Source organism: Lolium rigidum, chromosome 6 (genome assembly GCF_022539505.1).
Source record: "Lolium rigidum isolate FL_2022 chromosome 6, APGP_CSIRO_Lrig_0.1, whole genome shotgun sequence".
In the NCBI taxonomy this organism is placed as follows: domain Eukaryota; kingdom Viridiplantae; phylum Streptophyta; class Magnoliopsida; order Poales; family Poaceae; genus Lolium; species Lolium rigidum.
In genome coordinates, this window is record NC_061513.1 from 112,863,450 (window position 1) to 112,891,014 (window position 27,565).

Sequence of the window (27,565 nt, forward strand, 5' to 3'; positions counted from 1 at the left end):
GTTAATATTTGTAGGATGTCATAAACTATGGCTTTGTTTGTTGGGTTGATCCCGAATGGCCTGCACCACTACAACATGAACTGCCTACTTTGTGGAGCATGTATGGAAATAACAACAGTGCTAGAACTGAAGGGAAAATACAAAGTGCTCAGCTGGTTAAGAATTTATTTGAAGATCGAGAAGAGTAAGTTGGATAAGATCGAAATATGGAGGAGAAGGAGGATAATACATGTTAATAGATCTAATAAAAGTCTATGATCATAGCAACTAATACATTGTATGATCTATTAAAAGTCTATGATCAGAACAAGGAAAAGATGACAAAGATCATGTAAATTTGTGAAGAATGTTGTTGTGGCTAAAAAAAGAGGTGTTTTATGTTACCCCCAACTCAACCAGGTGCGTTCATTTTGGTTAATCCTATGGTTATTACCGATTTCTACTGGTGGGTAAAACAACACAAATAGAATTCCTACTTGTCAAGTCTGGGAGGCAAAAATCCAAAACAGGCCGAATAGATGGCCAGCGCAATAAAGCCCAACGCTAAGGCTTGCCCGGAGTTGAACGGAGACGGTACATCAGCTGGAACGGGGTGCACTATCACGGAGGCTGTCGTCGCCCATAAGATCATGACTTCAGGGTACAAGCACCCCTCGGTTTCCTCTGCAGACGCTCTGCAACCAGAGTATATAGCTGTTTGCAAAGCTAAATACAAACTCTCTAGCTGATGATTAACTGATGTAGCAGTTCAAAACATTTTTCAAGGATACGCATTTGTCAAGTGAAGAACATACATTCAGTAAACAAGAACGGAACATGTAAAACGCTTATTAATCTCTTCACCTTCCATTACCCCCAAAGATGAGTTACATGGAGCAATGCATTTGCAGCCAGTAATTAAGATTCCACTGCACATTAACAGTTTACTTTATTAGAACAAAACATCAACAGTTAACAGTCGATCGTGATTTATCTATTTTTTATTGCTGACACAGTTATACAATCGTTGTAAATACAGGCTTCCACTTACTTGCATACACTTGAGTACACTCAATAATTAATAGCTACACAGAATTTTACAGGAGAAGCCGAGTAGCCATAATCTGCAATACGTCATATAGTGAGCATCCATAGTGTTCGACAGATCAGTATAGGGAAATCTGAACACAACCGAGCGAAGATCCATCGTTGGTTACTCCTGCGACCTAGCAAGCCACAGAGAACTCAGAGCACGCAGACGTGAAAAGTAGTCATGTATAGCTAGAAGAGCATGAGAGGCCTATCGGGTCGTCAAAATCTGCTGCATTTGATGCAAGGTCTGATGTTGTTGGTTATCAGTCTGATAGATGTGGAACAAAAAATTTCCTATCAGAATCAAATATGTGAAACCAAACGAGAACTGATTAAAGCGAGCAGCCAATATGGCGGTCAAAATACTTAAGTATCATGCCTGCAAAAATGAACAGCCTAGGACTTGTACATTTGGTGGTCGGTGGCCTGATACTCAAATTTACTACTACTCATCAGTCTCCTCATAGCTAGTGCATTCACCATCCATGTCTGAAAATTGATCAAAGTAAGATTCATGGTAGTAAATTTGAGTATTAAATGAATTAAACAAAGCTAATTTTTTCATGCCATACAAGAGTAATAATGAAGGACACCGACACATTATTTGCAGCAACTGTAACACGGCACAGAGGCTAGCTATTTTCCTCAGAAAAAGTACAATGTACATGGATATACCATATTTTACATCCGTACCTAATCTGTACTGGGTTGTTCTTGAAAAGGGACAAAGGAGATTAAACAATGCAATATGTGAGAACACAAATATTTCGCTTTTACTAGGTTCAAATAATCCAATACTGTCTCCCTCTTGATAGAGCAAACTGCGAGCTACACTGAAACAAACATGTACTATTTGGGATAGGTATTTTTCAGGGAATAGTAACAAAGCAATGCATTCAAGTTAGTTTATCAATTAAGATCATTACGAGTACTATCAGGAATCAACCGAGGGAGTGCAGGATCGGTTGATTTAACTTGCCATAGAGGCTAATTGTCGTTGCCTATTCGACGGTACCTTGGAGGAGGAATCCTCACGAGGGGGGGAAGAAGTAGGGGCCATCGGGCGGAGAGTCATCGGGACAGTCGTACGCGATTTACCCATCTTCGGAACACCTGCGCGATGACAGGCCTACTGCTGCTTGTCTGGAATTATCTGGGCGCTTTCGCGTTGTTACAATGAGTTGTGATTGTGCCTCTAGAGCTCCCGGGATCCGGCTTATAAAGGCGCCAAGATCGAGGATTTACACGGAGAGTTCTAGCCGGAATACAAGTTGCCTAACTATGGAATATTACATTGCCGTGCACGTCAAGGATCCTCCTTCCCTTATACGTCGTACTGGATCCGGCTACCCTGATGGGTCAGACTGGATCCGACTTCCAGAGTTGATCGGTGGATCCGGCTCCTCGTTCCTGGACTAGACTTCATCCATCTTGATCTACAGCAACTGGGCCGCCCGATGGGCCATACGCCACCATCACCGTCTATGGGCCACCCGGGCTTGCCGGATCTAGGCACTGTCGATGGTACACCCATGAAGTATACCCACAACAGTAATTATTTGCTTCACAAGTGGAAAGTACAGGGATTCAGCAACTGATGTAGGTTCAGAAAATCGGCAGGTTCGTCGTCTCCACATCACGTCGGTCTCATGGTGAGAGAATTACCTACTATTCAGAGGTGGCGGCAGTGGCGGCTCCGTTGTCCCCGTCAGCGTGGGAGATGGCTGCGGCGTAGGAGGTGGAGGCGGTGGCGGCGTCTAGGAGGTGCAGGCGGCGACATCTATGCGGCCGCCACAACGGCAGCGACCTGGTTTCAGCTCGTGCAGTAATGCAGTTGGGTAGCGATGGATTCTGTATATTTATTTTTTTATTTTGTCGATCTCTTCTAAAATTAACGTCTAATGGGCTGGATGGGCCAAATCTACATGGGACAATCTCAACCGTGCGATTGTTTTCTACTTGTCTCTCTCGGTAGGTAGTAGAAGGTACCATAAAACAGGCCTTTTCTTTTCAAACTAATTTACTTTCCAGCAAAAAAATGCGTAGAAAATCCATTTAGAAAGGTGTAGTTGGGGGCGCCGTTGTGCGCAGAGCGTCCCAAAAGAACGGCCGTGTGTGCCGACGCCCATGAATAAAGTTACAGGTTCGGCAGAGATGCTCTTAGCAAGTAAAAGTATCTATCAAGATACTAATTAGTTAACGGCTACTGTGTTGGAGTCAGGCGTTACAGTGCATCGTTGCCTCTTACAGGGGACAAAGTATTAGCGTTGGCACAAGAAGCCAACTTCTTGTACTCCTAGTTGTTAACAGGTCCAACTTCTACACCGACAGCTGAGATTAGTTCCATTCGATCCGTTGATGAGCTAAGCCTCGCTACGGATATATGATAAGTTGTCTCCCATCATCTCGAGCTAACATAAGCTCGTTTGCCACTTGCCAGTCCATGACTCATATCACTTGCCCATGTAAAGCTCAAGGAAACTTACTGAAGCTTTGGGCGTGTAGCCAAACGTCCCTGCTGATTGATTTATGAGCTTGTTAAGCTGGATCTTAGGTGGAATGTACTCACTAAAAACCTCCAGGGTTTTTTTGTAAATAAAAACATCTTAATCTTTGGGCTTGGATATGTTTTGCTGCCTTTCCCTGACCATCGATCAACAAAAGCTCGAAATATTCGTACCCCTAGGTTCTCCGATCGAAGAGTAGCGATCGAATACGAAAGCAGCAAAATGATCCCACTTCAAGCTGAAATCCAAGTGAGATGATGGGTGCCCTCTCTTTCTATCTATTTCCGCTCCTTTTCCTGCGAGGAAGAGAGGCTTCGAGTGTTGATGTATGCTCAAAAATGAATAACACATCTGATGCAGAAGAAGAAGAGGAAATAAATCCTGCTTGTAATGTCAGGCCAGTATTATTGCGGAAAAGCAGACAAGCTACCCAAAGGGATGGATGTATGGTAACGGCACGCAACACGCCGACGTGTGATCGCAGCTTGTGACGCCGGAGACATCGGAGCCCAGCGGCACAGCGTCTGGAGGGAACCACTCCTGCACAAATCTGCTGCGTACGTACGCCCCCAACGAATAACTCCACGGAACGCGTACGTACAGTACGTGAGTACCCAACCAATAATTCAACGGACCCCGGTTGATTCGATGACGCCCCCGGCGAGTCGCACCGTCGCTTTCGCCAAAAGGCTGGAGGCGATCACCGCGAACGAACGACGCAGCGCGCGCCTACAACAAGTGTGCGCCGATCGTACGCCAATGGAATCCATATACTCCGCCGGGTTAGAATACATGATCCATCTGATCCTATCCCTCCAACTTCACCTTTTGGCACCTTTCATCCAGCCGGGAGAGATGGAGCAGCTTCACACTCCATCCGCGGCTACACGAAGGTGCAGAGTAAGCCATCTGCAGCCCGACACAAGTCAATGGCTAAACAATGGCCAAACTTTACATACGGCCACGGCCACGGCCATCGAGTTAGTGCTCCCACGTCGCCGTCAAATGCTGCGATCCAGGCATCATCCGCACGCGATCCGTCTCAAAAGGGGGAGAGGAACGCGATGCCATTGCCCCCTTTACATCAACTCAATCAAGGTCCACTTCACTCGCTCGATCGCTCACTCAGGCACAGTGCTGATTGCTGAATGCATGCATGCTGATGTAGATCATACTGTAGCTCCATGGAGAATGCGAATGTGGCCTACAAAGAGCTACCTAGCACTAGCAGCATCTATATGCGTCTCCTTTTGGGGATTGGGAGGGGAGTTTTACTTTCGCGCGTGCACCTCTTTTCTCGCAGATGCTTTTCTCGGAGAGTGATGGAACTCAACTTCTAAGCTGCTGCAGTGCTGCTTGCTTGCCTCTTTTCTCTCTCCCACCTTCTCTTGTATTTCTGGTATGCAGATTTAGATAGGGCGGTCGGCCTTCCGCGAATGTAAAGTCTGCAGGTAATTTCGCTCTCAGTGATACATGCTCGGATCATGGTGGGGGCGTACGTACGCGTCGGCCTGGGTGTGGCTACCCTGATAGTCGATAGACGTACATAGCGGGTTTCAGGGTTTCAGGGTTTCAGTTAGCAGCGGGAATTTCGGCTTTCAGACTCTGATATGGGCATGGCCCATGCATGGGGCCTAGCCAACGTCTGGTTCCGCAATGCACAGCACGGCGATCCGTTCGGTCAGCAGGAGATAGAGAGAGGTGGTGTGGGGGCAGCACGCCCTATAAACGCACAGATCGGGATTTATTGGATGTTGCTGTACGACTGTCTCGTCATCTACTCATCTTGCCATGTCATGATATGTTTCATCCAAGGCCTCTAATAATATCATGTCTGTTCACTTATATGCTTGTAAAGAATTAATACCGTGAAAATATAGCACTCAATAATATGTAGGGCTAGCTAGTAGTGGCCTAATGCATGCTTGCTCCCACTCGGACTAACAGTGCTCAGTTCGAATAGTTTCCCCTGATGGGAGGAATATGGCTGCGCCTTTGTAAAGATTTGATCGGTATTTCCTCTCACGTCATGAGCTCCTGAAGATCATGCCTACAGTCAGGCAGGACCCTGCATCTTATCTCTTTTTTCTCCACCCCCACCATCTTTCTGACTATCTCTATTTCCATTTCTTTTCAAGTTGCAAATCAACCAATCAATCTCCGCCTAAAGGGCATTGTATCTGGTCGATCTACGGGTTTGATCATCGGTGCCATTTCGTTGCTGGGCTGTCCTTGGTGTCTGCCTATACCTGGATAGTAACTTTACTTAGTCACCAACGATGACGATGGACTGATGGTGTGGGCTTTGTCACCTCTCACTGTTTGCGAGGATAGAACCTTGGGTTTCTGGTTGTATGCGCCTCAGCCTTGCGTGTGACCACTGACCAGGATAGATCACACAAAGTCAGGGAATCGTATGGCAAATGTAGAGGGCAAATATAATACTAGCATTGGCTGCCTAGAAAACTTCATCACAAGTTGCATCGTCGGTACACAAGAACTATATTCAGATGCTGCGTCTAATGTGTCAATTTTCAGGTGTTTTCCATGTTTGCTGTATGTTTATACTTTTGGGCTCTTCCCATCTGTTGATCACCTTGCGGCTTGCGAACGTATGTTGCAGAACTATATGACTGCGCACCAGTGTGCCATTTTGACATCAAAAATTGTTTATCGTAGCAGAATAATAAGTTGTATATGGCCAGCCGTTCAGTTGCTCTTCCTTTTCAGAGCTACTATATAGGGAGATTCCAGATGTGTTCTCTCTGTCTCCCCGAAAAGATAGGACTCACGGCACTGACCAAAATAGGAACAAGTTGGGTGCATATCAATAGTTGATTTTGCATCCTGCGGACATCTTCAGTGTTGTTTTAGTTTTTTTTTTTTTTTTTGAGAGAATTCAGTGTTGTTTTAGTGAACGTCTTTTTAGCGTGTTTTGGCTTTTGAGTGAAAGATGGGCCACCTTCATTTGCAGAATCGAAGATAGCTCACCTATGAATGGGAGTTCGTTGAGGCTTCCGGGCCCAACCAAAGTAGCCTACTGAGGTAGCTTAGCCCCCTCAAAACAAAAAAAAAGTAGCTTAGCCCAGTCAATCAGTTCCGAGTTCAAGCAGCAAAAAGATACACCGATCAGGTCGCCCGCTACCGCGCGCCGCACACCCCCCGCGCGTGGTATGGGCCGGCCTGGTCGGCCCAGTTCGCCTCTTTTTTCTGTTTTCTGTTTCTCTTTCTTTCTTTTCTTTTTTCTTTTCTTTCCTTTTCCTTTTTTATTTTCTGTTCCTTTTTGTTTATTTTTTTGTTTTGTTTTTTTTTGTTTATTTTTATTTTTGTTCATATTTGAAAATATTTCAAATTCAGAAAAATTTCAAAATTGAAAACTGTTCAAAATTTTAAAAATGTTCAAATTTTAAAAACGTTCAAATTTTCAAACCGTTTAAATACAAAAAATGTTCAAATTTGAAATTCGTTCAAATTTGAAAATTTCAAATACAAAAAAATGTTCAAATATAAAAAATGTTCAAATTATAAAAGCGTTCAAATTTGAAATCCGTTCAAATATATAAAGCGTTCAAATTTGAAAAAATGTCAAATTCGAAAAAATGTTCATAACTAAGAATGTTAATTTTTGGAAAAATAAAGTTTACAAATTTTTAATTTTTTTCAAATTTAAATTATATCCATATCCGGAAATGTTCAAATTTCGAAAAAAATTAAATCAAATCTGAACATTTTTAAAATTTCCAAAATTTTGAATCTGAACATATTTTGAAATTTTGTTCTCCGAAATATATTTTTTAAAAGTTAGATATTAAAAAAGAAAAATATTAACAAAAAAGAAACAGCAAAAAAAGAGAAAAAAACGTACCTACTACTAGTGGGCCGCGGCCCAACCAATCGGCCTGGTCGGTGGGGTGTGCGGTGGCCCGAACACACCGACCAGGTCGGTGTACAGCACTCCCGAAATCGTTAAAAAAAGGTCGACCTTCGCGAAGGGAAGATAACTCGCTCCGCATGCGACAAGTGGCGCGTTGTGGTGCCAGAAAATCTCTGGGAAGTAGTCTCCCTGCTCGCCACGTGTCGCAAGGGGAAGCAAGGTGGAGATGAGGGAGGAGAGAGAAAGCTGAGTTGTGTCAGTTTTTCCCCTTTTTTGTAGATTCTTTTGTTCAAAATGAAATATCTTGAGAACCGTAAGTCCAAATGACGAACCGTTTCCACTTTTAAGATCCTCTCGTCGAGATCTTCAAAACTAGATCCCATGTTGATAGGTTTGGAGATACTTTTTTTTCCGTACTTCCTATACTACTATGGTTGTACTCGTGTTGTGTATCTAACTGTAATTGTGCATAAACTGATAAGTACTTCTGTTTTGAATGTATTTGGTGCATTTTTCCCTTTACTTGTGTGAGCAACTGTACCTGTCTTATGTGGACGAATGTACACATGCTTCGCTCGTGTAGGCGATCGTATTTACTCGTGTGCGTAATCTGTACTGTCTCATGTGCGCTGATCTGTACTGTACTCGCTCGTGTACTGCGGTCGTATCTCGCTACGTGTGCTTGACTGCATACTGTCTTATGTGGACGACTGTACCTGTACTCGCTCGTGTAGGGCGACTGTATTTATTCGTGTGTGCAACTGTACCTGTCTCGTGTGCGCGACTGTACCTGTCTCGTGTGCGCAACTGTACGTGCACTCGTTCATGTGTGTGACTGTAGTTCATGTATGTACTTGTACTCGGATGTTGAGTGAGGTGTACTCGTGCTCTGTATGAATTGCATGCACGCGGGCAAGCACCGATCGATGCATCTGGTGCTAGTGCATACGTGCTAGCTCGCTGTACTTCCGTACTTCCGTTTGTATTGTTTTCGTGCGCGTGGGTGCTGGTCTACGGAAGGATTCACGCTGAGTTGTTCGGCGCGGTTCGAGGGAGTACAACCAAGGTGCCACGCGTCGTATGTACGTACGCCAGCCGGACCTTCGGAAAGGTCGGCCTCCAGGGAGTGGCACCCCAGCACTCCCCGCAAAAAGAGACGCAAGTTTAACGGGTACCACTACCTGAAGGGAAACCTTCGCGAAGGTCAGCCCAGCCCGGAGAAGCCATCCCGCGCGTGACACGTGGTGAGCCAGGAGCCGTCACGTCGACCAAGTCCGCGCGTATGTCCGCGCGTACGCCCGCCTGCATGCACGAGTACCAGGTCCGCGCGTACGTCCGTGCTCGTTCGCCCGCCTGCATGCAAAATTCGCCTCGTATCGGCCACGCGATGCACTTGCTAGCTAGCTCACATCAATATCAGACGTTATACTAGTTGCTTTTTCTTGTTACCTGTACTTTGCTCTTACGTACGAGTACAATTAGCAAAACATAGGTACAGTTAGGAATCACACGCGAGTACAGTTATATGCAACACACGAGTACAATTACGTATACCACACGAGTACAGTCACGCACACGGACGAGTGCAGGTACAGTCACGCACACGAGACAGGTACAGTCGCGCACACGAACGAGTACACGTACAGTCGCTCACACGAGACAGGTACAGACGCGCACATGAGTAAGTACCTACACGAACGAGTACAGGTACAATCGTTCACATAAGACAGGTACAGTCGCGCACACGAACGAGTACAGGTACAGTCGTTCACACGAGACAGGTACAGTCGCGCACACGAGTAAGTACAGTCGCCTACACGAGCGAGTACTGAGTACGATCGTCCACATAAGACAGGTACACTCGTGCACACGAACGAGTACAGGTACAGTTGCTCACACGAGTAAAGAGAAAAATGCACTAAATACCTTCAAAAGAGAAGTACTTATCAGTTCATGCACGAGTACAGTTAGATACACAAGACGAGTACCGCCATAGTAGTATAGGAAGTACGGAAAAAAAAGTATCTCGAAACCTACCAATATGGGATCTAGTTTTGAAGATCTCGACGAGAGAATCTCAAAAGTGAAAACGGTTCGTCATTTGGACTTACGGTTCTCAAAATATTTCATTTTGAAAATCCGAATCTAGAAAATAAAGGGAAAAACGCAGCCCCCTCTGCCTTCTCTCTCCTCCCTCATCCCCACTTTGCTTCTCCTTGCGACACGTGTCGAGCAGGGAGACCACTTCCCAGAGATTTTCTGGCACCACAGCGCGCCACTTGTCGCGCGCGGAGCGAGTTGTCTTCCCTTCGCGAAGGTCGGCCTTTTTCTAGAGTTTTCCAAGTTTAACAGCATACTTCAAGTCTTTTTTTTTTTTTTTTGGCGTGAGCATACTTCCAGTCTAGTCGTAGATGTATTGGTCGTGGACAACATCAAGAGAGGAGACCCTATTCACTGCTTGCTGCTGGAGCCTTTCGCTCCCGCCTGCACAAAATTTCCATGGGCCGCACCGGATCCTGCCCAACTAATAGGTATCGTTTCATTTTTCATTTTTTTATATTTTCCTTTTTATTCTTTTCTGTTTTTTCAAATTTGACCAACTTTCCAAATTTAAAGTTTTCAGATTGAAAAAACGAAAATATGAACAATTCTAATTTTGGATTTTAAAAAATTTGAACAATTTTCAAATTTCAATAACTTAAAATCTTGATAATTTTCAAATTTAATCAATTTTCCAAAAATAAATTTTTTCAAATCTGATTATTTTTTAATATGGAATTTTTCAAATCCGATTTTTTTTTCAAATATGAACAATTTCCAAAAAGGTCGTAAAAAAGGTAGATTAAAAAAGACAAAATATCAAAATGGAAAAGGTGAAAAGGAGAGAAACCAAAAAAAATGAAGGAAAAATAAAACGGAAAATAGAAGGAAACAGTCCCGCTAAAAAACATGTGAAAAAACGAGGAAACCCGTCTGTAATTGTTGAAAACCATTAAAAATCATAGATAACCAATAAGAAACCTCTAGAAGCTTCCCAAAACTGGTGTAGTGTCGCGTTAATGGGCCCTGACCCATCATCGATAACCTTGAGCCGGGAGCAAATCCCTCCAGCGTTAGATTGCGAATAAGAAATGTCGGCCTAAGTTGTCAACCCACCTTTTTTCGGATTTTCAGGTAGGCCATATGAAATTCGGCCTAATAACTATTTTCTCGCAAGAAAAGTTGGTAATTGACTCCACGCAGCCTACAATTGTGACAAGAGACTCTCAGCTTTGCCGAAATTAGCAAAAGAACAAAAGGTTGCGGTTTCTAGCGACAAAGTCCCTAGACTTCTCCAAAATCATAAATAGAGCCTCTAGCGGCTTGATTTTTTTGGAAAGGCCCTTGACTTCTAGAAAACTTCAAATGGACAAGGAAGGAGCCCAATATTCTATGGGAAGCACCAAAAATTTCTAGATATTATGATGAGGCCCCATATTCCTTTGTATAATTTTTAAAAGTCATCAGTGGCCTTGATTTCTTGTAAGGAAGACCCTGGCTTCTCCAAAATTGCTAGCATGTCCTTGTTGGCTTGATGCCTTATGAAGAGTCTTGAAGATCTAACCAAGGCATGTGCAAAGTGTACAATCCTCAGAGATCAAGACCCCAAGCCCAAGATCAACAATTATGACTCGTAACCAAAAAATGTGACTACAACTCAAGGGGACTCTTACATTTGGGAATTAGTAATCATATACCCATCATTTTGGATTTTGGGCAGGTCATTCGAAATTCGAGCAAGGAAGTTTTTTCTTCCCGGAGGTGGAACAAGTATGCGAAAAGGCCCCACCTTTCCAAACTACCGTAAATGCCTCCATGCATCTCAAAAATATACCAAAAGGCCCGGAGGAGAAATAAAACGAGTCTGCGTACATGGCCAGCAGAGAAAAGACGGCGCGAACCAATTGCACCGTCACATTAGGAAGCGCGCATGTAGGTGAAGCCGAGTCTGCATATAACGTTGTGAGCGACGCGCACCGAAACTCGGCGACTTTACCGGCAATTGTAGGTGCTAGAGTGATGACGTCATGCTGACATCACCCATATGGTGATCTAGTTTCTAAAAATTTGTGAAATATGTCTGAAATTTGTGAAACATATCTGAAACTTGTGAAATATTATTTACTATTCAAAGTATGTTTCACAAAGTTTTACGTATATTTCTCACGTGTTTCTGAAACTTGTGAAACATTTCTACTATGCAAATTTGTTTCAACTATGTTTCAGTTTTGTTAGAAAGAGAACAAGTAATCTCACCAATCTCAAAACATAATCTGTGGTGGATGACACTCCGGCACGTACCGTTGCCGGGTAAAAAGGAGTTTTCGCGCGGGCCGGCAAATGCATCTTCCGCGCGAGGAAGGTCTTGCCGCACGACCGTGAAGGCCACGCGCGTGACGTCCCGGGACATTTGGAATAGAAGAAAGTCCAATTCTCATACTTGAACTCTTGGGAAAGTTCACTTTCATTCCCAAAATTTATTTTTAGTCTAGAATGAACCTTGAACTCTCATAATAGTTCATTTTTCATCCCTTTGCAGTTGAGTTGAGAAAATTACTGGCGCGGAAAGAAAAAATAGGGAACTAACCAAATTGGTTTAGAACCAGACCAAGCCCAAACTACCTGAGATATTAAACCAAACGTCACAATGCAAAAAACAACCAAACCCTTGGGTCCCTGAACCAGTCTCTCGCTTGATTTCTCTCTCTTCTAATTCACGTGAAGCGCTGCGCCACAAAGATCTCCTTGTTTGCTTATCAACATCGTCCCACCTCTCTACCCTTGCACTGTTACCTTGAGTTTTTGGGCACCTATGGCAGATATTTGCCTAGCTCAATCGGGGTAAGGACTAAAAGTGAATGATTCTGAGAGTTCAAGGTTCATTTTAAACCAGACAGAAGTTCTAGGACCAAAAGTGAACTTTCACTAAAATTCAAGGACCAAAAGTGAACTTTCTTCGAATGGAATAACTACTCCCTCCGTTCGTTATTAATTGACGCGGGACGTCGTCTCTATACAGCTAGCGTCGATTAAATGAGACCAGAGGGAGTAGTTTACAAAAACACTACAAATCACACATAGCTAGAAAACAACATCGGGTTCGGCGTGATCCAGTCACCGGCCGGCATGCCGCTCAAACTCGCTCTCGTCGTCGCTGCTCCGGTAGGCTTAACGTGAGCCACCGTGCTGCTCGCCGGCGTCCCATGGACGATCAACATCCGTATCGCCAATCGCCAGGCTGTGCGACGCCTGCAACATGAGCATGATCCGGAGAGTGGCCAGTCCATGGCGGCGCTTCCACAGAAACCGGTCGTCGGGCTAGGACGGGCAGCGATCCCCGGTCTGCCGGTATACAAGTACGACAAGCTGGAGCGGGGCGGCGGAGAGGGCTACCAGTGCGCCGTGTGCCTAGCCGAGATTAGAGCATCTCTAACAGAGCCCGTAAATTCCGCCGGAACTGAATTTTTCCGGCGGATTTACGGGTTCGAGCCGAAAGTGACGCAGAACAGCACCCGAATCGGTGGGCCGGCCCGTATCGGAAGTTCGGGGTCCCGAGAAACTGGACCGTCGACCCGTTCATATACAGGCCGCGGAGGGGAGAAGGGTTCCAAAACCCTACTCCATCTGTCGCCCCCGCCCCCTCCGCCGCGCGCACGGTTGGAATTCCGGCGAGCAATCGCGGAGCCACCGCTGCCGCTTCTCCTCTCTCTCCACCACCACCATGACCGCATGGCCGGGGCGAACAGCGGAGGCAGGGGACGCGGGTGGATTGGCGGGAGAAACTCTCCGCCCCCCCCCCCCGTCTTTTAGTCGGAGGCCGAGCGGCGCAAATGGAACCGCAGCGAAGGCGCTCGGAAGCGGAGCGCGCGGCGCTGGACCAACTGGGGTCTGACGCATCCGGGGAAGCTCGCGCACTATGCAAATAGCGGTGAGGGGTCGTACTCGGCCGCATCAGGCCGTGCGCTGTGGCGGCCCGCCTCAGACAGCAGCGATGACGACGACGACGAGGAGGAGGAGGAGGAGGAGGAGGAGGTGCCGGTGCGCACCCCCAGCTGCAGTCCGGGGACTTCGTCCTCAACGACGAGGAGGAGGCGACGGCGGTGCATCAGGTGGTCGTCATCTCCGCCGCCGAGGCGCGCTTCTACCGCGAGGAAAAACCGTCCGTGCCGTGCGCGAGTACGAGGCCGCGCAGAAGGAGGCGGCCGTCCGCCGTGTCAAGCAGGAGGTCGTCGACCTCGAATCCGAATAGGCCGCCGACGGTGTAGTCTGCCTCGGCGTGCATAGTAGCTCGCCGCCGACGAAATTAGTTTTAGTTTTGGAGGTGGTCGCCCGATGACCACCTCAAATGCAATGTATCTATCGATCGTAGCACCCGAATTATGCCTAAATATGTTTGAATTTCAGTTCTACTGCTTGTTTGCGATGATCACTTTACCGGCAAATTTTGAAATCGACGTTTGCTGTTCTGCGTCACGCTAAAAAACGCTCTCTTTTTGTTTTTCGGGAGACTGAACTCACTTTTTTCGGTTCAGAAGAATAATGGTTGTGTTAGAGATGCTCTTAGGCGGCAAAGGAGGTGGTGAAGCAGCTGCCGGCGTGCACGCACCTGTTCCATAAGGGTGCATCGACGTGTGGATGTGGTCTCGCAGGACGTGCCCGGTATGCCGGTCTCCGGTTGAGGCCTCCGCCGTGTCAGCCATGGAAGTTGCCGCGCGTGCTCTGTAATCTTATCTTCCTGGCATTGGCTTCAGTACATTTTTGTTCTGTTTTCTCTCATTTTTTTCCGCACCATTGGAACCTCTGCGAAGACCAACGTACTACTCGGTTGATTCGCGGTTCCTGTCCGGTTCGAAAACCAGTTCCGTTCGGACTCGGTGTCCATGCCAGAGCCGGACACGTTCTCCCTTCTTTCCTCTCCCATTATAAAGCAGGTCCAGCAGAACCTGGAGCAGATGCCCTTGTTCGACCACAGATCATACTCGGGAAAAAAGAAGACGCCGCCGCACTGCAAGATCCGGTCGCCGGCGAGCAGCATGGACGGCGCCGTGCGCTCGGTGTGGGCCGACAATTTCAAGGCCGAATCACGGCTCCTCCACCAGATCGCGCCGACCGTCGTGCACGTCGCCCTAAACATCCAGTACCCTGGCTGCGTCTTCGTCCACGGCAACGGCCGGAACCACCGCGACCTCACCGCCGAGGAGCGGTACGAGCTCATTCGGGCCAACGTGGCCCTGCTCAGGCCGCTGCAGGTGGGCATCGCCGTCCGCACCGACGACGGCCGGCGCTTCGCTTGGGAGTTCAACCTGCGGGGATTCGACATCACCAAACACGCGAGAGACCCCAAGTCCGTCGCTTACCTCGCCGCCTGCGGCGTCGACTTCAGCCGGCTTCCAGAGGCCGGCATTGACGGGTACAGGCTCCGCTGGCTGCTTCGGGACTCCGGCCTCATCAGAGCCCGGCCGTCCTGGGCGACGTTCGCGGGCGCCTACCACGTCGCCTACTTCGTGACCATGATGTACGGCGAGAAGCTCCCGCACAGCCTGAACGCCTTCATGGAGATGGCGCATCAGCTTATCGGGCGGCCGTTGTACGACGTGAAGCGCCTGGCGAGGGAGCACGACCGAAGCTGCGTAGGAGCGCTGAGCAATGTCGTGGGGAAGCTCACCGCCGTCCCGCCCGGTGAAGGGATCTCCAAGTCGAAACCTGCCGGCACGGGTAGCATCATGGCGCTACTGGCCTTCGAGACATTGAAGAAGAAGCTTGGCGCCGACATGGAAAAGTACCGCCACGAGCTGTGTGGGCTTCAGGTTGTCTAAGGACAATTTTGTTTTGAGCATCCAGATCACGTTCTCGGGGCTTACGTGAATACGATACATTGTTGCAATGGCCTCCCAGAGTAGAATCTGCATTATTTTTCCGCTTCATCTCAGCAAGACAAACAATTCTTTTTACTAAAATGTAGGAGTACTCATGTTAAGTATGCACCTAAAGCCGTCACGCTGTACTTTACTGTATTTTCTTGTAGACTTGTACTTGTTTGGATATATCTTGTGCGGTTTAATTTATTATATGTGAAAGCGCCAAATTATACAAAAATGTAGGCCAGTGAAGGGAAATACTACATTCACAAATGAAGTGCAATATAGCGTTCATTCTTAACATGGAGATCATATCATACAAGGTTGAGCATATAAAAGGTATAAAGACTGAATATCAAATTCAACAAAGATGATATGACATGACCGGAAACATTTTTGTTTCAAAACAACCAAAAAGGCAACGGCATGTTTTCTGCAGCGTTGCGGACATGCATCTTAACATCACTCATCTATACATGAAGTTACAATCCAATGATCTAAAAACAACAGTTTCAAGAAAAATATGGGTCATTGGACCAACCCAAGATCAAATAAGAACGGGCAATCATGCATGTATGTCTAAAACAACATAACCTTCTCCCGGTAAGTTTTTTAGCACCGCAGAGTAGACGTCTCATGTAATTAAGTTTCTTATGTCTCGCCATCAGCACAATATCCTTCAAATTTTCCCTAAAAAAAATCCTTCTAATTTATTATGTTGATTCTACCTACGGTGTTAAAAAAGACGATGGCAGCAAACATGCATGCAAAGTTCCTTCCAACTAAACTAGAGAGAACCAATGTAAACATAAGAGGGCACCATGTTTGCTTGCGAGGTGAATGACAGGATGCCCTGCATATATAGGACTTGGTTCATGTGAGTGATGCGCGTCTGATCGGTCCATAACTCCATATGCCACTATCACGTAGGTATGATGATGTATTATTTAGTTCATAAAGCTTGTATTAGTCTTAAACATCTTTTTTCTGCTTTTAGTACTGTGACGGAGGAGATCGATGAGTATTTGCCGATCTCTCCTCTTACTAGTCAGAAATATGCGCCTGCCGAGATGCTTCATTTGGTGTATGGACCAAATCCCCCGAGCGTCGGCGATGGTGTGCTGCATCCGACGTCGATCACGCCGGGGCTGCATGGTGCATGCGCCCCGGGGCATGCAGCGACGGGCGGGCAGGAACGCCGATGGTTCACGGCCCAGAGCGCCTTTGGGCGGTGGCACAGCGGCAGCTTGGCCCATGTTGCATGGATATGACAGCTCCATGCACACGCCCGTAGCGACGCCGACAACCACGACAATCACGTCGATCAAGCAAATTAAGGTGAAAAAAGCACCGTGTGTTTATCTTGATACAGATAATTGTGATTTGAATTTTGAGCAAACAAACCATGCTTTACAGGGAGATTATGTCGCTGCACACACTCCCGTTGGTATGAATAAAGAGGTGCCGAAGACCATGCAGTATACTAACGAGCAAATTGTTGCTTTTGAGGGGATTCAGGAGGAGGCGAGGCGGGATGTGCGGTCGAGTGGAAGACTGCGAACCCAGCCTAATGCTGATATGACGCAAATGGAGAGGGCGATGATGATCGCAAAGAAACGTGCGAAGACGCCAGTGATAGGTATGTCTACCTCGAAACCAACCTCCATTACGTCTTTTTCGGAGGATCAAATTATTGATAATGCTATGTCATTGGGGGTTTCTTTTGGTGTTTCTCATTCCGATTGCATTAAGTCAGCTAAGTTAATAAAAGATTATGAGCTACAGAGATCACTCACTATGTTAAAATGTAATGATCAATCGGAAAAAATCATGAAAATGCTTCTCTTTGTCTAGCGGTTTCACGTGCGTCTGACCTATGTGATGATTTGGAAGCGGAAAACATTCTGAGTGATGTCGATGTGCAGATTCTCAGGTTGTTACTAGGAAGAGAAAACAACGCAAAAAGAAACCGTATGATAAGAAAAATGCTAAAAGGAGTAACCGTATTAGAATCAAACCATCAAAATTACAATGACAAATCTGAAAGGACTGGCGTGGAATAGTGAAGGGTTTAAAGATCCAGGAAAACATTTGTTTGTTAAGGAATCGATAAGGGAGTATGACCTAGATTTTATCGCTGTGCTAGAGATAGGATGGTCTAATTTTGCGGTATATTTTTTATGAGATTTAGCAGCGGGTAAGGAGTTTGCATGGTTTTGTTTGCCGCCACATGGGAGGTCTGGAGGAATTCTTGTAGGGATTAACACAACCACTCTGGTGGTCAATAGGGTAGATAGTGGAGACTACTGTGTGAAAGTTGTCTATCACTTCTAAAAAAGATGGTTTTCAGTGGCTGCTTGTGCCAGTGTATGGTGCGGCACAAGATAAAAATAAATATGAGTTTCTTGCAGAATTAGTGAGTACTTGTGAATCTGAAACGATGCCTATGTTATTAGATGGGCACTTTAATATTTTGAGAAAACCAGAGGATAAAAGTAATGATAACTTCAATCCCCGCTGGCCATTTATTTTTAATGTGATTATTGAGAATCTTAATCTAAGAGAAATTGCTTTGTCTGGGCAGAAATTTACCTGGGCAAGTAGAAGAGAAAATCCTACATACGAAAAATTGGATAGGGTACTTGCAAGTGTTGAATGGGAACAGAAATACCCTTTGGTCACTGTCCGGGCCTTGAGTCGCTCTGGATTTGACCACACACCGCTTTTGATTGATGCGGGGATACATGCACATGTAGGTAATAAACCGTATTTCTCGTTTGAGTTGGCATGGTTAGAACAGGAGGGGTTCTATGAGCTTATTGCAAATGAATGGGCGGCCGGCCCCATTGGAAAGACTCCAATTCAAACGTGGAAAAATAAAATAAGGCATTTGTGCCAATTTTTACATGGTTGGGCAAAGAATTTAAGTGGAAAATACAAGAGGGAGAAGGAACGGCTTTTGAACATTATAGACACAATGGATATTAAGGCGGAAACGATGCCGTTATCACTTGTTGAGCGCAATGAGTTAAAAAAGCTAATGAAAATTTAAATAAGTTCCGTAGAGAGGAAGAGATTAAGTGGGCACAAAGGGCTAAAGTAAAGTACATCCAGGAAGGAGCGATAATACAAAATATTTCCACCTCATAGTGAATGGTAAATATAGAAGAAAAAAAATTATCAACATGAACAAAATGAGGGTACCATTGTTGGGGACGATAATCTAAGGTCATACATTTCGGAGTATTATAAAAAGTTATTTGGTAATCCAGATCGTAGTTCGGTCTCGTTGGATCAAGACAGAACTGAAGATATCCCGCAGTTGTCGGCGGAGGAGAATACAGTGCTAATTGCAAATTCTCAATGGAGGAGGTTCATGATGATATTTTTCAGATGGAACATTATAAATCACTTGGACCTGATGGCTTCCCTGCGGAGTTTTACCAACATTTTGGCGGGGGGGGGGTTATTAAAAATGATCTGATGGCTTTATTTGAGAGCTTTCAGAAGGGGGATTTGCCTATGTATAAGCTGAATTCTGGGGTGATTACTTTACTACCTAAAAAATAAAAATGCAACTCAGATTCAACAATATTGGCCCATATGCTTGCTCAATGTGAGTTTTAAGATATTTACTAAAGTTGCCACAAACCGTATTTATGAGGTTGCTCAAAAAGTAATTAGACCTACACAGATGGCTTTTATCCCTGGAAGACACATTCTAGAAGGAGTGATAGTTCTTCATGAGACAATTCATGAAATGCATAGAAGAAAACTAGATGGGGTGATTTTTAAAATTTACTTTGAAAAAGGCATATGATAAGGTTAAATGGCCTTTTCTACAACAAGTTTTACGTATGAAGGGATTTGATCCTATTTGGTGTGATAGAATAAAGCAATTTGTGCAAGGTGGGAATGTCGGTATAAGAGTTAATGATGTTATTGGACATAATTTTCAAACTAGGAAAGGACTACGCCAGGGAGATCCTTTATCCCCAATACTTTATAATATTGTCGCTGATATGTTAGCGATTCTTATTGCTAGGGCTAAGGATGAAGGTAAAGTGGGGAATTTTCTGCCACATCTGATTGATGGTGGAATCTCCATTTTAAAGTATGCGGATGATACGGTTTTGTTTTTGGAACATGACATTGCCAAGGCTGTTAATATGAAACTAGTCCTATGCATTTTTGAACAATTATCGGGTTTAAAAATTAACTTCCATAAGAGTAAAATTTTTGCTTTTGGTAAGGCAAGGGATATGGAGGAACATTATAGATATATTTTTGGCTGTGAGTCTGGAACCTTACCTTTGAGGTACTTGGGATTCCGGTACATTATAGGACTTTGCGGAATCCAGAGTGGAACCTCAATGAAACTCGGTTTGCCTCCAAATTGGGGTGTTGGCGTAGTAAACTGTTGTCTTATGTTGATAGGTTGGTCCTGATTAATTCGGTTCTTACAAGTCTTCCTATGTTTATGCTCTCCTTCTTGGATATCCCAATTGGGGTGAGTAAGAGGTTTGATTACTATAGATCAAATTTTTTCTGGCAATCTCATGAACACGAGAAGAAATATAGATTATCTAAATGAAATATTTTGTGTAGACCAAAGGATCAAGGTGGGTTGGGTATTGAGGTATTGGAATTAAAGAACAAATGCTTATTAAGCAAATGGTTGTTTAAACTTCTTTCAGAGGAGGGTATGTGGCAGCAGCTCTTAAGTAACAAATACCTTAAAAATAAAACATTATCACAAGTAGAGGTCAAACCGACTGATTCACCTTTTTAGAAGGGTCTCCTGCATGTGAAAGATGATTTCTTCCAGAGAGGTTATTTCAGAGTGGGGGATGGAACATCTGCTAGGTTCTGGGAGGATGTGTGGCTGAGAGACACGCCATTATCTAATCAATATCCAGCACTGTATAATATCTTTCAACATAAAAATCTGTTAGTATCGACTGTGTTTGCTACTAAACCTATCAATATTTCTTTTAGAAGGGGGTTGAATGATAATAAGTGGGTGCAATTGTTACATCTATGCCAATGATTGATTACAATTGATTTAACATCTGAAACCTGATATGTTTATTTGGAAGCTTACGTATTCCGGCATTTTTCAGTTTAGTCTATGTACCTTGATTGGATGAATAGACATATTGTTTATCTTCGCAGGTATCTATGGAATTTAAAGATTCCCTTGAAAATTAAAAAAAATTATGTGGTTCCTTAGTAATAAGGTGCTTTTAACTAAGGATAATTTAGCTAAATGAAAGTGGAAGGGATCTCAAAATTGTTGTTTTTGTGATTCGATGGAAACCGTTAATCATGTGTTTATTGAATGCCCTTTTGCGAAGATAGTTTGGCGTATGATGTACCTTACTTATAACATTTCTCCGCCAGCTAATATTACTAATATGTTTGGTAGATGGTTGAATGGGGTGAGGAAAGAGGATAAACATAAAATTCGAATTGGTGTTTCCGCCCTTTGTTGGGCTATTTGGAGAACTAGAAATGATATTATCTTTAACATACAAAATGAAACAAATTTTTGCAGGTTATCCGGCGAGCTGCTCATTCAATTCAGCAATGGGTTTTACTCCTCCAAATGGAATAGCGGGAGGCTATGGTTATTGGATGCAACTGGATGCTAGCCGTTGCTCAGGACTTCTTTTTCCAGACTATTGGGTGACAGCATCTTAATATAATAGCAAATGCATAGCTTCTCTATTTGCCATATATTCAGCTGGTTGATTCATGTATCGACCCTAGCTTTTCCGTGATTGTAATAAGTGATAATGGATCTATTGTGACTTGATACTTTGTTATTAATAAAGCAAGCCGTGTGCATCTATTGATGCAGAGGCTGGGGCTATGCTCCTTTATCGAAAAGAAAATATACCACATATTAACCCTGGATCATCGTGATCACATTTCGTGGTGTCGGCCTTGCCTTCCGTGGTGTCGGATTTGCTTGCCGGCGACCATGGCGTATTTTTTCGCTGGCATGCCATCTAGCACAACAGAATTCTGTGCACCGGCCTTGCTAGGCATCGGGAATCCGGTTAAAATATTTTTTGCTGGTGACTATAGCTTGTGCCGTCCAAAAAAATCCGCTGGCCAGGCAAGGGGAGGATTTTTTTGTAATGTGACTACAAAAATGTTGCCTTCATTTTGGACAGAAAATCCAAGGCATTCATGTTTTATGTGAAACTGAATATGGGATGCTTGTACTTCTTTTGTCTTGCAGACTTGCATGGTTGACCTTAGCTTTCACGAAAGTCTTATGCGGTTGACATTATTATGTGAGTGCACGACATTGTACATAGACGTAAGTAGATGACGGGAATACTATGTTTACATATGACCGTGCAATTTAGTCTCGCAGGAACATCATAATAGGTTGGGCAGCATAAAAGCTATAAATATTAAATACCAAATTTCATAAAAGCATGACATGGAACATTATTGTTTCACAAACAATGGAGAAGGTAACGTAAAGTTTTCTGCAGCATTGCACAGCCATGCATCTCACGACAACACTAGTATGCATCCCGTAAAAAATTAAAATCCGAATGAGCTAGCAGAATAGTTTCAGACTAAACCAAAGCGATGATGCAATGTAGATCCAAGAGGACATCTTGTTTGCGTGTGATGACAAGTCAACAAGTGATCCCATGTCATTTCAGCTGCCCTGGGACCTGAAACATCGGAGTTATTTCTGGTGACTGATGCATCGGACTTAGTTCCTGATACACATCTGATCAGACTTTATGCCACTAGCATGCAAAAACTGAGTCACCCTAGGTAGCATCTCACTTGTCTCCCAGCATTTGATTTTAACAATCTGAAGCTGCTCACATGTAAATCATCTGTCCTCTAGCTCACCCATGATTGCAGATTCATAATCCTAGCAAGACAAAAATTATTGGTTTTTTCTTCATGGTACATGCATAAACATTCACTGAATAACGAAACCAAGAACACATACCTGGTTTAGCTTGAGAGTTAGCTTCTTCACATTGGGTGAGTTCTGAAGGAAGACTATTAGCGCATAAAACTCGGCGTGCACACAGGAGCAGTTTAGAGTCAGGTTTACAAGTTTGCTGAATCTTGGACACCATTGAAAATTCTTTTCCATGGTCAGCTGCAAACGATTCAAAGGATTAGGACAAATATCAAACCCATGCAATGTTCTACACATTCTTCTTCTGATTCAGCCAAACTTGCCAAGAATATCAGGAGGGAGCTAACAGTACGTGACTACTGTGTCTGATTCACTGCCCACTAAAAAGCTTACAGGTAGAAGTAATATATCTTTAGAGCACATTGGATATGAAAAAATAGCAGCACAGCGAGGAATCACTTTAACCAATAATACCACATATTAGATTGTAGTACTTTTCCTAGAGAGAATATCATTAATATGGAGAATATGTTACTTAAATCACCATAGCCGCTTCCTGTTATATTGTGATCCAAATTCATATTCTAAAGGGAGCCTAACTTCTGACGAGCGGAGCGAGGCCCGTCGCCGGTAGGCTTGGGCCGAATCGTTGCCACAGCCTATATATACATCTTGTAAGCCGCCGGCTAGGGTTTATCAGACTATAAGATAACCCACGGCGTTTGTAAACACTCCCCGATATAGTGAAGTTTTGCTGGCTGGCGTCCGTAGTTTTTTTCCCTTCTGTGTTGGAAGGGGTTTTCCACGTTAAATATCGTGTCTCCGCTGCGTTTTCTTTTATCGTTCTTCGTTATTTGCTTGTCGCATTTATAACACTTCCCATGATAATCTGTTATACCGGTCCAGCCTGTTTTGTGTTTCATAAGAGTTGTGAGTCACAGCAATAGCTTAAACACTTTACATTCATATGTTGCCTCATATGTTTCACATCTTTTCAAAGGAATGCTAACTGAAGCTACAATATAACCCAGATATTGTAGTAAGAATGATTAGGAAATGATTAAGTTTTATTATGAATTTAAAGTCAGACTAAAATATGTTGATCAACAAGTTGTGAATGTACAAAATGAGTATATGAAATAGAATATATTTAGTGGACACGAGACAATATTGATCATCCTATCATTATCAAGATGCTAGGTTTGCACTTATAGTATGCAATGAGTTGTCTTGTTTAATAGAGAGGGGTCAAGACAACAACAACAACAAAACAAGACATGCCTAGGTATATCTCAAAATCAATGAGATGTACGAAAAAAAAGGCATCATGGACAGTGATGTGAAATCAAGAAGCTTACTTTTTTTAAACATAAGGCCAAAGCCCAGCTTTAAATTAATAAAGCCAAAACGGCAGATACAGAGTGCAACAAGGCATACACAGCTTACAAACCAAAGAGAAAAGCACAAACTATGAACACTAAGGCCATCGTCTACCCGAGCAGACACCAGAGGAAGAAACAAAGCTAGAAGGAAGCACCATCAGCGGAAGGAACGAGCTCGCCAGCTTCCAGAAGAGTGATTAGTGTCCAACTCATGGCCTCTGACTCCGAAGAGGGACCCTTCCCTCTCGCCCCGGTCCAAAGAGCGCCGCCGTCGGCAAACAGAGAAACTCTCCCAAGAGCAAACCATAGTAAGAACACCCAAAGAACATGGAAGTGGGCAAGTCGGCTACTAACAGAGAGCTCCCGACGAGCGTCGTTAGCCTCCTCGGCACCACCATGAGGAGGACGCAAGCTGCTGGGCGTCGGCGCACCACGAAGACCGGCAAACAAGAGCATCAACCTGGCCAAGCGCAGGGTTGACAAAGGAGAGAACGCACTGCCAAGCACCACCACGACCAACCGAAACCCGCCAACCACCCCTGCAATCCTCAGACGAAGCCTCCAGGAAGGGAACGCCATCGCAATGCCGCCAACGCCCACACGAGGAAATAGGGTTTTCACCCCGGGCAGGGGTGTGGGTGGGGAAGAAACAAGGGATCTCAACGCTGCCTCCAAGGAGGGAAACGGCGCCAGGAGCGTCGCCAACGTCGTGGCCACCGCCGGCCACAGGTTTCCCCGGTCCCGAGCCTCCCGCCACCATCCAGCAAACCAGAGCAAGCAGATCTGACCATGGGATGCAGGTTTCACCGGCCGGAAAAGGGGATCTTTCGGGGACGAGGCACGAGAGGCCGGCGGCAGCTCCCGGCCACACCGGACGCCCGCCACCCCTCCGCCGTCCGCACGACCAGAGAGGAGGGCAAGCACTCACAGCCACCGCTCGCCGCAGAGCCGGCGCCGTCCACCAGATCAGGGCCGCCGCCCTGAGGTCCAGAGTCCCCTCCGAGGACACCGCCGGCAGCACCCTCCCTTACCTCCGGCTAGGCCAGAGGCCAGCCAACGGCGACGGGAGAGCCACCGAGCAGCCCCACCGGCCACGGCGAACCCAGCGCGAAGTTCCTCCACCGATCTTCCGCACGGGGGGCGAGGGCCCAGATCCCCGCCGCCCCCTTCACCGGCGTCGTGGGCTTAGCCCGGCGGCGCCTCTAGGGGCGACGAGGAGGTAGAGGACGGCCGGGGGAGGCGGCGGCGCGACTAGGGTTTCGCCTCCCTGGTCGCCTGGAGGGGGCAACCCGAGAGGCGTGTGTCTTGTGAGGTTGCAGAAGCTTACTTTTTGATCCCAGTAACCGAAATCCAAACTTGTAACATTAGAGAGGCCTCCCAGAACTGCCTGATGCCATCAGCATCACAATCTGTGAATGCTCCCGAAATCACGGCTGATGCGGCCTCTAGAGATGCCATGTTCTTTAGTAATTAGTATAGGTAGCCTGCTCCCTCGAATGTCACCCTCAATGGACAGATAAATGAGACTTGGAGCCGAAATAGAAGCCTGGTCATCGAACGCAACTTGTTCAGAGAGGATGAGAACCTTGAGCGTCTTGGAGAAAATCTCATGGTCCATGATGAGGCAAACAGATACTCCAGTGCTGGGCAGCCTGTTTCGAGCTGGTTAAAGAAACCGGGGAACAAGTCAGCGCTGGAAATGTGCAGCCTTGTGAGGCAGCTTGAGGTGAACACCTCACGATCGATCTCCAACGGTCACGATCGTTGCCGCCGTCCATCAACTGCCCGTCGCCATGGCCGTCTAGAAGCTAAGGAAGAATACCACACGACACCTAGACTGACCTGGGTGTGGGCTGCTTGCTGCGCTAAATGGAGACGACAAATGGGCCTGACTCAAGTGGCCCAACTTATTTTGGCCCAGACGTGCATCCATTCGGTCACTTCTCTCTTCCGAACCGAAATCCTAGCCGCGTCACCGAACCCCGTTTGGCAAAGGGACTCAGGGTCCTAAATAGATCAGGATTACAGAGTTCAGAGTGCCAATTTCAGGGATTCCGACTTCGAGATTCGATTTATCTTTTGCCTACAACTTTAAGGTTTATTTTGGACTTTTTCCTACCTCCACAGCTGCGTGAGCGCACTCGACTCTGTGTCCGCACCGCAGAGCCCAGATCTGGATGGACAACCTTTGCTTTGACAACACTAATTTTCCAGTCTAGTCTAGTCCAAAATGAGCTAATCACCGAGTAAAGCGGAGTGTACGTAGACCATGGACTTCGTAGCAAACTTGGTATTTGTCCAAGTAAATACAAATAGTCGGTCTTAGCACTCACCGAGTAAAGCGGAGTGTACGTAGACCATGGACTTCGTAGCAAACTTGGTATTTGTCCAAGTAAATACAAATAGTCGGTCTTAGCACTCTCTTGATATTTGCCTCGTTTTGAAAGCAAGAATTCGGAAACACCACACTGGCTAGGCTAAGCTAACTCAGACACACACACAAAAAAAGCTAACTCAGTAGGCTACTTGGGTTGGGCCTGGAAGGCTCGTTCTCCCATTCATAGGTGAACTGAAAAGGCATTTATATGCGTCGGAGGGAGTGATGCATCAGGTTAGCGAATTAATATGGATAAATCTTCTATTTTCTTTAGTAAGAGAGATGTCCAACAGCTATTAAAGAGAGTGTCAAAAATGAGCTCGATGTTCACAGGGAAACTCTGAGCGAGAAATATCTTGGTATGCCATCAGGAGTGGACCGATCCAAGAATGGGGCTTTCAAATACCTGAAAGATAAGGTTTGGAAGAAGGTGTTGGGATGGTTGGAGCAAGGTGGGCGGGAAGGAGATCCTTATTAAGTCTATCGCGCAAGCAGTGCCAACCTTTTCAATGTCATGTTTCAAACTACCTCAGGGGTTGTGTGATCATATCAATGACATGCTGGGGAAATTTTGGTGGGGCAGCAAAGTGGGAAAACGGAGAACGAGTTGGGTGTCATGGGAGAAGATGACCCAACCGAAGCATATGGGAGGGCTGGGGTTCTGTGACATCGAACTCTTCAACCTCTCACTTCTTGCATGCCAGGCTTGGCGCCTTCTTCAGGAGTCGTCCTCGTTGAGCGCAAGAGTGCTAAAGGCGGTGTATTTCCCTGGTACGGATCTTCTGTCAGCTAGGTTGGGGTCACATCCGTCCCAGATATGGAGGGCGATCCTTGAAGGGCGAGATACCTTGAAGTTGGGCTTGATTCGTAGGATTGGTGATGGTACCACCACTGATGATTGGCACGACAACTGGCTACCGAGGGATGTGCGTCTCACCCCGGTTGCACCAATCAAGGCAGATGCTCCAGGTCTAGTAAGTGACTACATTGATCGCAGTACTGCTGCGTGGAACGTGGAGAAGCTACATGAATTCTTTCTCCCTATGAACGTGGAAGTAATTAGAGGAATTCCTTTATGTATGCGTGTGCAGGAGGACTTTTGGGCTTGGCATTTCGAAAAGTCTGGGGTATTCTCCGTAAGATCAGCATACAGAGCTTTGGTTACTGTTAAAAAGGCTCGAGAGGATTATGTTGAGAGGCGACCGGCGGCGTCGTCGTCTCAGACGGAGGGAAAGGAGTGGACTGACCTTTGGAAGTGCAAAGTACCATCTAAGGTGCGCATATTTTTGTGGAGGCTGGCTCATTGCTCCTTATCCACCGGTGATGTTCGTCACAGAAGAAATATGGCTCCATCTCCATGCTGCTCGATATGTGGGCAGGAGGACTCTTGGCGCCATTCACTCATCGAGTGTAATATGTCGCGTTGTGTTTGGGCCTTGACAGAGTCATCCATTGTGGAGCACATCAGTCTTACGGCTGAACCCTCAACCAGACAGTGGTTGTTTGTGATGATGAAAACTCTCGGCCAGGCAGAGTTCGTGCATATGGT

The 27,565-nt window shown here is 45.5% G+C and overlaps 1 pseudogene; it reads right to left on the bottom strand.

Annotated features, from left to right (window-relative positions):
• Window positions 1-22,092: 22,092 nt before the first annotated feature.
• LOC124663132 lies at window positions 22,093-25,910 on the bottom strand (annotated as a pseudogene).
• Window positions 25,911-27,565: the final 1,655 nt, after the last annotated feature.